General features: G+C 34.9%; 1 protein-coding gene across 3 annotated transcripts in view; it reads left to right on the plus strand.

Moving 5' to 3' along the window:
* The first annotated feature begins 242 nt into the window (after window positions 1-242).
* The window catches only part of Gcn5 (Gcn5 acetyltransferase), a 470,342-nt gene continuing 453,667 nt past the window's right edge, over window positions 243-16,917 (plus strand). The window contains exons 1-2 of one of the 3 annotated variants that reach the window (XM_090394171.1): window positions 243-357; window positions 11,082-11,190. The gene's annotated coding sequence lies outside the window, so the exon portion shown is untranslated. The other 2 variants (XM_090394172.1, XM_090394173.1) reach the window with 2 other exon arrangements.

The following is a 16,917-nucleotide window of genomic DNA, read 5'->3' on the forward strand; positions in this document are numbered from 1 at the left end:
GAAATGTTCACTTCACACTTGTACATGAAATCAATAATATATTATCATTTTTAAATCTGTATTTTATATCTTTGAGAACAACAAATGGATTATATAGAATTATCTTATTTTGATTTATTTCTACGCCGAAACAAGACGATTCCAGTTTTGTCCAAAAAAATAAAAATAAATAAAAATAAAAATAAAAATAAATGAATAAAAAATGATAATTAAAAAAAAAAATGGGGATATGTTTATGGGTGCAGCGACTTTCCTCTCTTTGCTGCAGTTATTGAAGATGTTGGTGCGCTCCGGTTGGCAGGAGGATTTGTTTTTGTTATTTTTCTGAAATGTGTGGAAGATATTTTATGGAATATGGTAGTTTTGAATTGTATTGCTCCTCAACTGTGAATTTGCATTGTTTATTTCAGAAGGCTCTATTTGATTACTTATATTGAAATAACTATAATAGTATGGTAGTAGTATTATAGCTATTTCGAATTTTCTTACTGATTATGCTATGAGTGAACTTATTTGAAATTATTCAATTCATCGTAATCATGACGATACGCAGATTTTTGAAAGTTTTTGGAAACGAACTGTTAGTTATGGTATGTGCTTAAATTATACTTTGTATTCTTTGGTATTTTTTTGGGAAGAATGACTTCTGATAATGAGAAGAATATGAACACTTGGTTTTTACAGACTTCTTTCGATTTCTGTCCATCGAAAATCTTACTGAAAGTAAGTTCTTCGATGATAAATTGTTTCGTATGAAATAATAAGCATACTTATTGCATAATTTTAGAAAATAAAATCCGCGATATATTAAGATCCCCCCCCCCCCGTTGATTATAGCACAGATAACTAACTAGCTTATAGCATTATCAAAGAACAAAAAAAGCTATTCTTTTATTTATTATTTTATTTTATTGTTGATATCGAATTCATGAAATATAAAAATATTTTGATGGTGCTACATATATATCATTTTAAAGTGCATTTAATAAGATAAATACAGTATACTGATAACTAAATTGACTTTTGCTCCCCTTTAAAATAGTAACCAGTGCACTTAAACAGATGGTTTAAAAGCATTTGTTGATTTCAGTGTTATTAGATCTATCAAGTATTTTATAGATCCCATTCAATACAGTCGAAATTTTAGTCATTGTGAAATGAAATACCTTTCTTTTATGGATAGAGTTATTTGGATACAGTATCTATTTTTTTTTTAATATTTATCAGAATGAGCTTTACTTAGTTTCTTTATCAAACTTTAACTCTGCAGCCATTAACCACCCAAACACCCATGTGGATGACATATGTCAGTCATCTTAAACTTGATTGTAATTTTAATGGCTACTTTGCAACCATGGCAACCATGATGTGAATATGCATCAAGGCTGGTTGAGGGTTAGTAAGCATCTGTCTGATCAGTGATTTCTTATCCATTGAACATTTTCACTAGTCCTGTAGTCTATTGGATTATGATTACTCTGCATACCTCTGTGGTTTAGTTGAAAGAATGGTCATACTATTTAGTCAGAAAAAATCTAAAAGGATGTGAGGATCAGTTATAAGAATCTTGGGTTTTGTGAAGTATTCCTAAATATCCACAGTCAGTTACTTTTTTGCATGATAACTTTCCAATCTTATGTAACTTTTTTTTTTTTTTTGTGGAATCAGAACTTACTTATGATATTACCTGATCATCTTAGAATTGTTCTGACTTTTAAAGTATTCCACTTAGGCTTCCCTTGCTTAGACATCCCTTGATTTTTCTCTTGCTTATTTAGAACATTACAAATTGTAATGTTGTAAGTAACGATCACTGATCTTTAGGGTAACATTATATATATATATATATATATATATACACACATACACACACTTCGCAGCACAGTCACTTAAAGCAACAGGCAGATCCATTGATGTATTTCATTTTAGTTGCTTTTAATGGTGCTAATAGCTTGATTTGATTGTCTCCTTAATTGGAATGGTAAGTATTATCAAAGAAATATATTATATTAGAAATACCTGGTAAATTCATTAATACTAGTTTGTTTATTGTAGATAATATTTTTATGAAGCCTTTAACAGAGACATAAGAATTGCCATGTATGCAGGGATGTTTTATGGGCAAGGTAGTAATTAACCTAGTATATTAAGGGAGTACATGCAGAAGGCAACCTTTGGAAATATTTAGATTTCCAAAGGTTGCCTTCTAAATGTTTAAAATCTTTAAAATTTTGGGAGCTTGCTGCTGCATTCATACATTTTTTTTTTTTTTTCTGAGTCAGTTAACGTTTTAATGTTAAAATTGACTGAAGGGAGAGTTTATCCAATTTGTCAACCCCTTCTGGATGTCTTTGGGCAATGCTGTCTTAATTTTATGACCTTTAGGTCATCATCTAAAGTTACTTTAGAGAATGCTTATCATATTACACAATTTGCACAACTTACATGCAATACATAATACAGCATGCATACACAGCTGCAGTCTGTAATGATTCTAATGTGTTCCTTAACACAGGCAGTCATGTCTGGGTCTAAATAAAAGTATTGCTTGTATACATTATATTACATATGTGTATATCCAGAACCTTACTGATGCCCTTGTGTTTTATTAACAACACAGAAAAAAAAAAAAATTAGCAAGTGTAATCTTATAACAAATATGAATTTAAAAAACTTCCAGACATCTAGAAAATTTAGAATTCTTCATTTAAATCAACAAAAGGAACCAGCCATCTTTTACCTGTGCCCAGAGAGAGCATAGACAAAATATTTGAATGCTTATTTAATATTCTTCCACACAGAAGTTTTTACTTCTGCGTTCAGTACTTTTAATTATAACTGAGCAGTAACAATGCAAGTAACAATTTTAAATATTGTTAATTTAGTCTTTTGCACAGTAAGTTACGTAGCATAGCACATGGCACCAGTGCAAAGCAGAACAATGGTGCCCAAGGCATCATTGTTTAAAGAATTTAACCAGAGGGACTTAATGTAGTGCAATGTCTGTGAAATGTACCAAATTTGCATTATCAAATACAAATTTGGTGTAATTTGCATTACCAAATGCAAATCGAATTTGGTTTGAAAGTGATAGTGGTGGTGGGAAAGTATGCTTGTGAGAGGAAAGATCAAACGTATGTCTTGAGTTGCAAGATTAAAGTAGTGGATGGAACTCAGAATATGCTTGAAAATATGTGCGTGTGTGTGTGTGTGTGATTTAATTGCAGATAGGATTGAAAGAGATTAAACATGACACAGTTGAGAGAGAGAGGAAAAATATTGATTGAAAGAATAGCATGACTGATTTAAAGAACGAAGAGTTGGCTGTAATGAGGGATATAGTTCAGTTATGCAGAATGATACACAGGGTGAAGCTGGAGCAAATGCAGAAGTGTGGTGAGTGGGTCAACTGGTAACTTGAATCGTCGTACAAGAAAAAACGACTTGACAAGAGAGAAAGAAAAATCAAGGAGCTAGTCTTATGACGATTCAATCATAAGAGGTTGATTGACGAGAGATTGACAAAATCATGCTTTCCATGTGTGAAAATTAATGATGTTAGTGAGGCTATTAGAGCACAAAAGGGTAAGTGAAGGAGATGATGGCATTGGCCAGAACAAATGATTTGAAAGGAGATAAGTATGGCATGAGAGAGGACATGAAAGAATTACTGGGCAAAAGAAAAGTGAGAGGTTAGGATAGTGAGTCTGTTGCTGCCGTATGACAGAGTAGATCCGAGGAGGGCCATAATAGTGAATGACTCAATGCATAGGTTATGCAGGAGTGATGTGGAGTTTGTGAATGTGTGGAGTGAGTTTTCTGAGTTCAAGGACTTATACAAGAAGGATGGCTTGCATCTGAATGGATTTGGTGTTTGGAGACCCGAAAAAGTGTCGCTGAATGAAGTGTAAGTGGTTATGCAAAATGAGGGAAACTAGAGCTTTAGGGGTAGGGGGAGGGAAGCTGTTGAGTGGATATGCAGACATCATTGAGGCAGTTGAGTGTAAGCATGTGTGTAATATGCCTAAGTTAGTACCAATGGTAACAAACCAGAATGGGATAGTTAGTATAAAGCATCAGGATAGTGGTGAGTCTAAGAGGCTTTTGCACTTGTACACTAATGACAGGAGCATTCTGAACAAGGGCGAGGAATTTTTGAGATTGGTTAGTTCATCTTGGTCAGAGGTTATTGACATTAGTGAAACATAGCTAAAAGAAGATGTAGTTAGTAAGATAAAATGTGAAGGGGTATAGTGTGTGTGTTCAGGGAGGATAGAGAGAAAAGAATGAGGTAGGAGTGTTATTGATGATAGCTGATGAACTGCAACTAAAGAGAGTAGAAGTTCAACTGCAGGCTAGTGAAAATAGCACATTTGAGGCTATCTGGTATGAGATTAAGGCCAGCCATCAGAACAAAATATACAGTTGGATGCTGCTATAGACCAGGGGCTGGAAAAAAATGATGGTGATAGTATGCATTGGCGAATAGACTCAGTGGGGTGGAGGACAGGTAATGATTAGGATTTCAACTATAGGATCATAGATTGGAAAGAGGAGAGGGCATGGGAGGAAGAAAATGGAATTTATGCGGTTACTAAGGGATAATTACCTGAGACAGCATGTGATGGAATATACTTGGGGTTCAAGAGTACTTGATCTGGTAATAATATCTGAGCATTTGTCTATAACAAATATGACCACGTTGCCACCAATTGGTGAGAGTGATCATATTGTGTTTACCTCAAAGGTGGCTAGATGTGTGGAATTTTCACCTAAGATGGTGTATATGTTGAATTACATGGCTGGTAAGTATTGACAAGCTTAGAAGATTGCTTAGGTCGGTGCCATGGCATGTAAAACTGCAAGGGTTTGATTGTGCATGGGAAGTGATAAAGTAGGCTTTGAGGGAAGTAATGGTGGATTGCATACCTAGAGTCAGGAGAGTAAATCAAGTGGGAGTTAAATGGATGAATATCATCCTTAAGCTGGAGCTGCAAAAAAAAAAAAAATTGTGGATGGAATTTAAGGAAAAAGGTGACCAGTAGGCACATGAACAATTCAAGGTACTGTACCAGTAGGGTAAGTAGTGTGGTAAAAAAAGGCAAAAGCAGAGTATGAAAGAAAGTTAGTAATGCAGGCTCAAGATAATTCCAAACAGTTCTTTCAATATTCTGCAAATAAAAGAAAGAATGTATATGACAGAATGATTTTAATGAATGTCGATGGTAGGGAGGTAACTGAATTAGTCGATATAGTAGAATTACTAAATGAACACTTTGCAAGAGTGTATCATCCAGGTGGTGATATTGCAGGAATGAGAGAGGCAAAAGCTTGTATGGAAATGGAGGTAAATGAAATGGAGTTGCATAACATATAGAACCTAAATGTGAATACAGCTGTGGGATTGGATGGTATACCAGCTCGAGTTTTACGTGAAGCTCAGGGAATTGTCAGTGCCCTTTGCCATATTGTTTAAGAGTTTAATCTAAGTCTCAGTTCTGGGTTAGTCCCAAGAAGGTGGAAAGAGGGAAAAATAGTTCCATTGCATAAAGGAGGCTCCAAGACTGATGTAGCAAATTACCGACCGATTAGCATATCAGGAGTTGTTAGAGTATTGGAAAAGTTGGTCAGTAGCAAAATGCAGGAATGGATAGATGGAAATGGGATACTGTATGAAGGGTAGGTCATGTCTCAGTAACTTGTTCATGTTTTATAATACAGTTACAGTTGAACTGGATAAAGGTAATGGTTTACAGTGATACTGCTTGACTTTGCAAAGGTCTTTGACAAAATACCACATGGAATTCTAATCAGTAAACTGCAGCACATGGAGATGGATATAGAATTGTTGATATGATAAGAGAGTGGTTGATGGAGAGATATCAGGAAGTAGTTTATTTAGGAGTAGAGTCCTAGGCCTGTGACCAATGGCATGCTGCAGGGTTCTGTTCTTGGAATGCTGCTGCTGCCTAATTTGTACATTAACAATATAAGGAAAGGATCTGAGAAGACCTGTTCAGTTATTTGCCGATGATGCAAAGTTGGGTAGAGCAATAGTTAATACAGATGATATCAGAAATTTTCAGGATGATTTGGATAGATTGGAAGACTGGCCAAAGGAGAATGGATGTCAGTTTAATGTGGCAAAGTGTAAGGTTATGCATTTTGGGATGAAAAGATTACCAGCTGTATACCATATTGATGGAACTGTACTCTAGGAAATTGATGAAGCCAGAGACTTTGGAGTCTTAGTGGATAGGGAGTTAAAGGTTAGTGGAGCACATAGCAAAAGTAGCTAAAGCAGCTCATCAGATCACTTGGTTACTGAAGAACTTTGATGAGCAGAGACAAGCAGGTTATTGTTCCTCTTTATTGAGCCTTCATAAGACCCATCTTGACTACTGTGCACAGATCTGGATGCCAGGATTTCTTGGTGATCAGGAGGAGGAGGTGGAGAGGATCCAGAGGTTAGTGACCAAGATTGTAGCAGGTCTGTGGAATGAATCTTATGAGAACAGGTTGAAGATTTGTGGGTTACAGAAACTGGTTGATAGGCCAAAAAAAGGGGGGAGGATATGATTGAGACACAAATTACTGAGTGGTTTTTACAAGATAAATTCAGAGGAAATTTTTCAGAGCAGGTCTGGTGATGAATACTAGGGGCCATCCATGGAAACTGAGTAAGAGTAGGTTAGCAGTGGTGTTAGAACTAGTTTTTTTGCATGGAGAGTAGTGAATGAGTGGAATAGGTTGCCCGAGTCTGTTGTGGGTGCCATGACTGTGAATGAGTTCAAAGCAAAGTATGATAGATACTGTGCAAATGTTGGATAGTTCTTGACATGATTTTAGAGTCTCCCTCGGTAAGTCTAAAGACTCCTTGGAGTAGCCCATAATAATGACAATAATAGAAAAATAAATTATATTCTTACTTTAAACCTTTATACAAGTGTAAGCAAAAGAAAGCTTGTGCTTAAAATATGATTATGACTGGGATATTTGTATATAGAGGCTGTTGATTCATATCAATTGCATCATTATCCCATAATACATGGCACATTTCCTTTTGGACATATTTATTGCTGTGTGCTATGGAAAGGGTCACTACCCAGACTAGTTTCTTCCTTTAATAAGGTCTTATCAGTGGTAGCTAGACTCTGGAAGATACTGAAGTTAAATCAGTGGGGAAGTCATATTTTAAAATGGTATATCATCATATTATTAAAGTCCTCTGGATCAAAGAAAGTTGTAGGAAGTTTTTTTGACCTGGCTACAAACTAAGTTATAATAGACAAGAAATTATCTTGTTTTAATTCTTTATCTAAGCATACTTCTGTGTTGTTAATGTGTAGAATTGTAGATAGTGGCATAGCGTGAAGATGAGGATTAAGTAGATTGGATGATGCAGTGTTTTCCTGCTGAACCATTCTTATAATTGGTAATAAACCATTCTTTATTAGCATTCAGAACATATCCACTTATTTATAAGTGAATATGTTATGAATTTGAGCAGAAAAAAATGTGTATTTAAGTTTTACTAATATAAGTTCATCTTCATGTTTAATAGAACAAAAATGGCACAATGAACTAATCAAATATTGGTTTAATAATTCCAGTATTTCTCTATTTCACAGAAACATCATCTGGAATGCAGTATAAAAGTTATAAAATTACAATTGTACATAATTGTGTTTTTACACAATTATAAAACCACAACAGAGCATCCATACAGAGAGTGCCCTTACACTCTTAGGAGTGTAGTACTCCTATTTGGCCTGGGGAAACAATCTTGCAAAGTTTTACATAGGCATGTTTATTTAAATTTATTTATTTATTTATTTTAATCTTCTGCTGCTGATTCTCCCCCCCCCCCCCCCAAAAAAAAAGTCCTTTGTGTTTGTGGTGAAGCATAGTATTTTTTTCCATCTGATTTTACACACTTTCCAAGGCATGACTTCTAGAACTGACTGACATATTTGTGGCAGCAGATAGATTTCTTGTGGTCTTCAAGGTGGGTGTTAGTGCAGGATCTACCACTTTGTTCATAATACAACAAGTTGCAAGAACAAGGGATTTATATTCACCTGGAACAGAGAGTTGATCCTTAGGGGTGCAGATAAGGGCAGCCAGTTTCATATGAGATATGAAAGCAGTTTAGATGATTATATTTCTTTAAAGTTCTGGCTATTTTTTCTGAGGTGTCCTAGATTATTTATGTATATAATCTTTGAGGTAATAGAAACAATTTTTTTTGTTAATCTTTTTTGGAATTGTGTCCAGTGGATAGAAATATGAGTGAATTAATTAAAAAAATGTTGTGAGGGAAGTCTGGTTGGAGGCTCTTAAGGGTTATTGTAATACCATATTGATGGGGTGGGGGCAGTGGTGAGCTATGGAAATTTTAACAACGGGCTCGCATCGTCGAGCAAAAAAAAAAAAAAAAAAAAAAAAATTATTCTTTTATAAAAAAAAAATTTTATAAAAGAATAAAAATTTTTTTATAAAAAAAATTGTTTATTTTTTTATAAAATATAAAAGAATAAAATCTTTTATATTTTATAAAACATTTGATTGGCTACTGGTTTTACCATACAATTGGCTACCAGAAGAGAGAAGGGTAAAGATAGCGCATGCGCTTATTTTATTTTCAAACTTGGGCGCATTCGTTATAGAGGAGTTGAAACAATAATTCCAAATAATCTATAATGCCAAATAGACTAATTTTTGTTAGGTTATAGTATGAGTTTGTCGCTTAATATGTTTCAAAAAAAATAAAAAAGTAAACAAGAAGAACAAGGGGCTCGCAAATTTGAGAAAAATTTAACAAAGGGCTCACCACTGGGTGGAAGAAATGATGGGAAAGTTTGTGTATGTATCTGGTGTATGTAAGTATGTTTTTTTGTAAACTGTGAAAGGAATGTCATTGGAAAGAAGTATGATTAGAGTGTCTAGGAAGAACGATGTTTTTTTTTTTCTATTATAAACTGGATTATAGGATGCTGGCTTTCAGGATGGAGTAAGCCTAATGTCTAATTTGGCTAAATGGAGATTATTTGCTAATATACATCATCAGTCTATCTTAGCCACATAGAAGGTTTGAGAATGACAGTATCAAGAGCATGTTTTGTAAAATGCCCCGCATAGAAATGGGCTAGAGGAAGAGAGAGAGAGAGAGAGAGAGAGAGAGAGAGAGAGGAGAGTTTTGACTTATAATGGGAACATCAGAATGGAATTGAGTACCCCCCCCCCCCACATTGTAAGTCGAGGACCAACTGTTTCATTCTCCAATGTATTGGGCATTTTGTAAGATACTCTTGATACTGCCATTTTTTTCTCAAATTTTCTGTCTGGAAAAGATATATTGATGATGTATTATCTTAGCCAGATATTCTCCATTTGGCCATGTGGATCACCCACATTATTACTCTTTCCTCCATTTCACAATCAGCATCATAAAAAAAGATAATTAGTCTCTGCGCTTTTTTAGATGTTAATCATACTTCTCAACAGTACTTTCTTTTTCAGTTTACAGATAATCTACTCACATGGGTAATGAATACACAAATTTTCCCATAATTTCTATCCCCTTTCCCATCATAAAATTCCTTATTACAGAATCTCCAACTTCTGTTCCAGTGATGCTTTGTTCACATATGAATTCTCCTTTATTCACCATACCTTCTTATCCAGTGGCTATGATGCCAAAAAGATTAACAAATTAATTATTCCTCTGGTCACTTCAATTCCTTTCACAGATTATTAGGATGCTGTTACTTTTCCTTATATCTGGGGTGCCTCAGGGGGAAAAAAATCCAGAACTTTTAAAGAAATATCCCTGGGCTGCTTTTAAATCTATGAGGCTGGCTGCTCCTCTCTGTTCCAGATGTGTACACCTGGAACATAGCCAGATATTCTCCATGAGGCTGGCTGCTTCTCTCTGTTCCAGGTGCATACAAGGTCCCTTATTCTAGTAACGTGTTGTATTATGGACAAACTGGTATATCTATTTACATCCACCTAGAAGACTACAAGAAATATGTCTGCTGGCATAACTATAGTCAGTGTGGTTTTGGAATCAGCAGCATATTTGGGAAACTAATTCTTAGACCACCTACTCTTGTTGAGCGGGTGGTCTAAGAATTAGCACCACCCACTCTTATGACTTTCAGGCTTCTGGTCTAACTTCCACTTATTGTTTGTGTGTTTCTATGTATGATATTACAATTTTTATATTCTATTCCAGATCTCTGTGAATGACAAAATATTGCAACTATTAAACATGTGTTGATTATTTCATTGTACATGAGCAGTTGGAGACCATTGGGCTAAGACGATTAAAAGCTAGCGCTATTCTCACTGAATGTGTAACTATTTTTAATGTATCATCTGAGTGTCTCTATAGAGTCATAGGACTGATTGTAGGTGGCCCACACCAACCATTATTCTTACACATGGTTGATTACTTTTTATTCACATTGTAAAATGAGTGTAAAAACTCACTAGCAAAGTACTCACATTAGAATAGTTACATGAAATCACAGTTGAATGTTTAATTAGCTAAGGCTGATTAAAGCACAAATATTTGTGAAAATGTAGTTCTCATGCCTTTGCTAACTGCACACAACTTGCTGAGATACCCCCCCCCCACACACACACACTGTCCTCTCCCCATCTGGCTGTCATGTGTTGAAAAATTTCCTCTGAATTTATCCTAACCTTCTTAATACCTTTTTCATCATATCCTCTCTTTTTCTGCCTGTTAATTGTGTATACTCTGTCTTAGGAGCATTCCACAAAATGTTCACCATGTCGGTAATCAGTCTCTGGATCCTCTCATCTTCAAGAAATCCAGGTGACCAAATTTGTGGGTAGTATTCAAGATGTCATAACAAACCTTTGTCCTAGTAACAGTTCCTGATCACCACAGATAAGCCCTTTGATAAAATCACTCAATTGTTATAATCACTTTTTGTATTCCCTTACTTTCTCATTGTCCAGTATTATATTAAGGAATAAATGTATTTCGGAATAATTGTTAATTACTATTAATAACTATCAAATTGTTAATTATTGTTTTGTTACAGAATTTCAAAAGTATTGGTCATCACAACACTACACTACAGCATGTTTTCAAAGATGTAAAGTGAGATAATGTCTACTCATCTATTAAAAGAGATCCTAAAAATAAACCAGGTTTGTCATAAAATCTTCTGTCTTCATTTGGCTTTTTTTTTTTTTTTTTTTTGAAATGAGTAGTTTATTCTAGCTGGATACTATCATCTTGACATGAGTTAACGGAATAATCTTAGATCTTGTTTGCATAAATTTCTTTGGATACATGAAGGCATTTATATTTGAACATAGATGAAACATGAAGCAATTTGAACTATGAATAAATGTCTTTTTATTATCATCTATCATCAGAGACCTCCTGGGAGTCAAGTACATGTTGAGGAAGGCCATACATTCTCATCAGCTAACACACCTTTTCTTAACTCATTCACACTTAACTCACCACTTTACCAGGCAAACTGTTCTACTCACTTACTGCTCTGTAACTGCTCACAGACTTAACTTTCACAAATGCTCTACTCTCCATTCCACACAGTGAGGAATTCTTTCAACCAGTATCCTGTAACCTCTTTCAGAAATTTCATCATCATCAAATTCCTGCCATGTACCCTCAAGGGGCGTATAGGATATGATAGTACTACATGAAAAATTTACATCATTACTAACTTCCTATCTACAATTTTCCCTGAGATCAGTCTGTTACTTGTCAAGACTCCAATATTATCAGATCTTATATTTCTGTCGTCTAAGGCACTTTGTACCATATCAATCCACCTATATCTTGGTGTCTTCCCCTGGGTCGTTTTCCTGCCAACCTAGCAGAGAATACTTGTTTTGCCAATCTTTCCTCGCCCATTCTGTTTAAATGACCATACCACCTTAGATTAGCTCTGCTAACGCATTCCTAGATGCTGACAATGTCAAGTTCTTTCCTAATATCCTCATTTTTAATATGATATTGCCATTGATGCCATCTGTTCACGCCACTAATCTTTCTCAGGACTCTCATATCTGCAGTCTCTAGTCAAGTGTTTTACTTCTGACCCAGCTCTCAGACCAATAAGTTAAAATTGGTTTGAATCTTGTATACAGCTAATTTAGTGTTCTGACTAATTTCTCTCTTATTCCATATGAATTTGTTCAATTGACTTCCTACCATACTAGCTTTGTTGATTCTGTTGTCCATTTCCAAATTTAATTTACCATCTTCTCAAAAAATCATGCCTAAGTAGCTGAAATGTTTTACTTGTTCCTCAGGTTCTTTGTTCACAACGCAGTTGACATTTTCAACGATTCTGCCTATTTTCATTGTCTTTGTGTTTTTATTGCTGCCCTTCATACCATATTTATTACAACAATTATTCAATTTAGTCAAGGAATCTTGCAGACTTGTAGCGGATTTATTTAGAAGTATAACATCGTCCACATAAAGCAAAGAGCTGACATTAACATCTCCAATTTTGATATCATATTTAATACCACTTTCCTTCATAATGTGATCCATAGATAACGAATCACAGAAGGGATGATGTACATCCTTGTCTAACACCAGATTTCACATTAAACCATCTTCCTGTACTTCCTTCAATTCTAACTGCTGACTTACAACTCAAATAAAGACTAATTATTGCTTGATACATACATACATACATACATACATAGCTCATGGCAAAAACATGATGTTAAAAAAGAGAATCATGATGTCATTATATATTAACAGAATTGAAGAATTTAAAATATTTTAAGTTAAAACTTTGAAGGAAAACACAGATCTAATCCAAGAAGTTGGAAAATTAAAATAAGAGTTAAAAGTAAAAGTCTTAATATGTTATAATAAGGAAAAGAAACATATATATCATTATAAATTCAGATCTAAGTTCGTAATCCAGGTCACCATTTCAGGAGCCGCTTGTAAAAAGTCATTCTGATAAGCACGGAAGATGCATTCTGTTACAATATGTTGCGTAGTCTGTCGTGGAGCACCACAGTTACATTATGAAGATGTTTGTCTGTTCCATTCCACACAGTGAGGAATTCTTTCAACCAGTATCCTGTAACCCCTTTCAGAAATTTCATCATCATCAAATTCTTGCCATGTATCCTCAAGGGGCGTATAGGATATGGTAGTACTACATGAAAATTGATATAATGCCTTATTGACACCATATAACTGTAGTCTATTGAATAGCTTCTTTCTCTTGGCACATTGTCATATGCCTTTTCCAGATCGACAAAACTTAAATACAGATCTTTGTTATATTCCCATTCTTTCTCAACTGTTTGTCGTAAAGTGAAGATCTGATCCTGACAGCCTCTATTTGGCCGGAATCCAGCTTGTTCTTCACCAAGCTTTTCTTCCACACTTCTTCTCAATCGTTTCTCAAGTATACTTGCATAAATCTTGCCAGGAACATTCAGTAGGGAAATACCTCTGTAATTCTCACATTCAGTTTTATTTCCCTTTTTATAATGGGTACTATGAGAGCTCTACTCCAATCATTGGGAATTCATCCCTCTATCCAGGCTTTCTGAACTATACAGTGCAGCCACTGTAAGACTTTTATACCACTATACTTCAGCATTTCTGGTCGAATAGCATTTACTCCTGCTGCCCTTCCACATTTCAAGCCTTTGATGGCTTTTTCTACATCAAGTATTGATATGTATTCCTCACTGTATGCCTGTTGAGTGTTTTTTACTACTGCTTTATCACTTTTTTTTTATTTAGCAATTTTTTGAAGTAATTGCTCCATACATCAAGGATATCTTTTTCTCTCATTTTCAAGTCACCTTTATCATCTCTAACTCCTTTTACAGCACTCTTTCCTCTATTTCTAATTAGGCTTCTTCAACAACCTTCAAAATATTTTGCCACCTTCTTGATATTTATTTTCTGTGTTCTTGCCAAAGTCATCGTATGACTTTTGTTTAGCTAGTTTTACACAGTTTTTCGCTTTCTTACATTTGTCTGTGTATTCTCTCAGAGCACAAGCTGACTTATTTGCCAGGAATGTTTGATGTGCTTTCTTCTTTTCCTTCACTGCCTCTTTAACTTCCTGTGTCTACCATGGAGTTCTAATTTTTATATCATTGCAGACAAGCTCACCACCTGCCTATCTGGCTGAATCAGTGTTTTCTTCCAGGCTTTCCACTGAATCTCCAAGGTTTGGTTGCTGTTCTCAAACTCTTTCATTTTTTCTTCAATAATCTTTGTGTATTTTAGTCTACAGTTCACATCTGAGAGCTGCTCAACTTTTATTCGCTTTAAAACTTTCTTACGTGTTATTCTTTTCAATATGAAATTCAATTTTATCCTGATCAAGACTAAATAGTGAAATTTCAGAAATTTATAGGTTTCTATCATATCATCCCTCTTTCTCCTGCTTACCAGAGCATGCAGTACACATGCTCTGAATTTGTCCTCATTATCTATGTTCTATAATCCCAACATCTTTGTAACTTTTATTTTTATCCTCTTGACATATTTTTCATCTCCTTGAAATCCAAGTCGACAAAATTAGCATACACTAGTACAGATGCAATTGTATTAAGGCCTTGTAAAGTGGCAAAATGATTTCCTTTATGTTATACATGTTTGTTTCAGCATTGAGATTACCCTCTGAGTTGTATTTTCAATTTGCACTATAACACCAAGATAACATTCTCATCAGTTACTCCAAACATATTCCCACCAATATGTCACTGGAAATTTCATCATGCCAAAGTGCATAACTCTACACCATTGTTCTTCAACTTTCCTTTAGTAATCATCCCCTAAATGACTTTTTTTTTCTTTTCCAGTCAAATTTTTTCCAATCACTCCCTGAACTAAATTTAAAAGAATAACATATATCATACTCATTAATTTTTATTCATTGGGTACCTGTGCCTGGTGATTTTTGCTGAATACCCAGTGTTTGGTTTGATGTTATATAGCTTAATTGTAATGTCTCTTTTTTGTACATATATGAAGTCTGTTTATTTATTTTCTTAAGATTTTATTCACTGAACTAAAACCGCTTTCACCTATATAAGATGTTGGAAAATTATAAGTACTTCAGTTGTTTTAGGCCACATTATTGGAGAAAACAATTGTTTTTTTTAGCCCCACAAATCAGTAATTCCATCTTTTGGTGAAGTTATACCTATATTCTTCATTACATCTTAATTCAATTAGTTCTTGAATTTCTTCATCAGCAGATTCAACATTGCATGTAAAATTAATTTTTGTTTCCCAATGAAACAATTTTCCCCCCTCCAGGTGGCTATATTGCTACCATTGTGAAATCTACTTTGCACTTACCAACATTGAATTGACAGCTATTATCATTTGTCAACAGTTCCAGTCTATTCAAGTCATTCTGTTTATGTATTGCATATCAGTATCATTAATATACATTAATGAACAACAACAGTTCCAGTCTATTCAAGTCATTCTGTTTATGTATTGCATATCAGTATCATTAATATACATTAATGAACAACAACAGTTCCAAGGACTGATTGCCAGGAAAGCCCACTTGTCACTTTAAATTTTAAGTCAATAGTTTATATTACAATCCTATATCCTGTAATTTATGCAGCAGCCTTACATGTAGTATCCTGTCAAATGCCTTGGCAAAGTCCAACAGTCACAGTGTATCTATTCCCTTTATCCAACTCAGCTGTAACATTATTATAAAATATGAGCAAATGACTCAGACATGACTTCCCTTTAGTAAACCTGTGCTATTCCTTACAAAGTATAGCTTCTATGTGAACTCATTTCTGCATTGTTATTAATAACACTCACAACCATGCGAACCTATTAACCTCATACACTCGATCAATCTTTACCACCCTCTCCAGAGATACCAATAGGTCTAGGTGCATCAGGTTTTGCATTACCATTGGAAATGGGATTATCATACATACTTTCCATTTCTGTGGGATCTTTCCTGATCTGAGATTTAAATTATGCAACCAGGTCAAGGGCCTAACCATTTGAGCTGAATATTTCTTTAGTATACTTGCTAATATTCCCTCTATCCATATTAAGTTTTTATCCAGACTATGTAACAGCTCTAGAACCTCCTCACACATCTCGATCTCTTCACGCAATGTGGTGGTAGCACTGTGTGTCATGTTGCATACACCAAATTGATAGATCTTAGCAGAGTGAGCAGTTGCATCTGCTTCTGACATAAGCATACTGTCTGTATTCAGTAAAGTTATTCTCTTGCATTCGTTCTTTCTTTTACTTGCAGCATAATAAAATTCTTTTGGGTTGCCTTTAGCCTGAACAGCCAATTTCTTTTCATATTCAGACTTTGCTTTCTATACAATACTTGAAGCTTTTCAGGCCTGCATCTTATATTGTACTTCATATCTCCTCACCTTTCCATGTGTTAAGTCTTAAGTGCTAGGAGAAACTCATGTTAGAGGATTAATGAATGAAAACAGCACTAAGAAAGGAAAAGGCACCAGTGGGGGGGACCCCCCTTTCGAGTCTTCAAAATTTGACTCATCAGAATTCAAGGAGAACCGACCTTCCAGTCCGGAACTCAGGGGGGGGGGGGGCGCATGGCAGAGCCCCCTAGTATATATATATGACTACTACTATTAACTCGGAGTTGGGATATGTTCATTTTAATATAAACTGACTAAAAATCCGAGAATTATAACAAACTGAGATTTATTTGAAAACGCAACATGTTTCATTGGGATTGATTTCATCAGGCATTAAGAACATAGAAAACTATTAAAAGACACTGAAAAAAAAACATTGAGGCACTCTAAAGCTATACTATTCGACTGTAAATTACAGTTATTATGAACTTGAGCTATAGTCCGTGTTAAAGTTCTATT

The sequence above is a fragment of the Typopeltis vanoorti genome, chromosome 6 (assembly GCF_054136105.1).
Source record: "Typopeltis vanoorti isolate ZY-2024b chromosome 6, IOZ_Tvanoo_1.0, whole genome shotgun sequence".
In the NCBI taxonomy this organism is placed as follows: domain Eukaryota; kingdom Metazoa; phylum Arthropoda; class Arachnida; order Uropygi; family Thelyphonidae; genus Typopeltis; species Typopeltis vanoorti.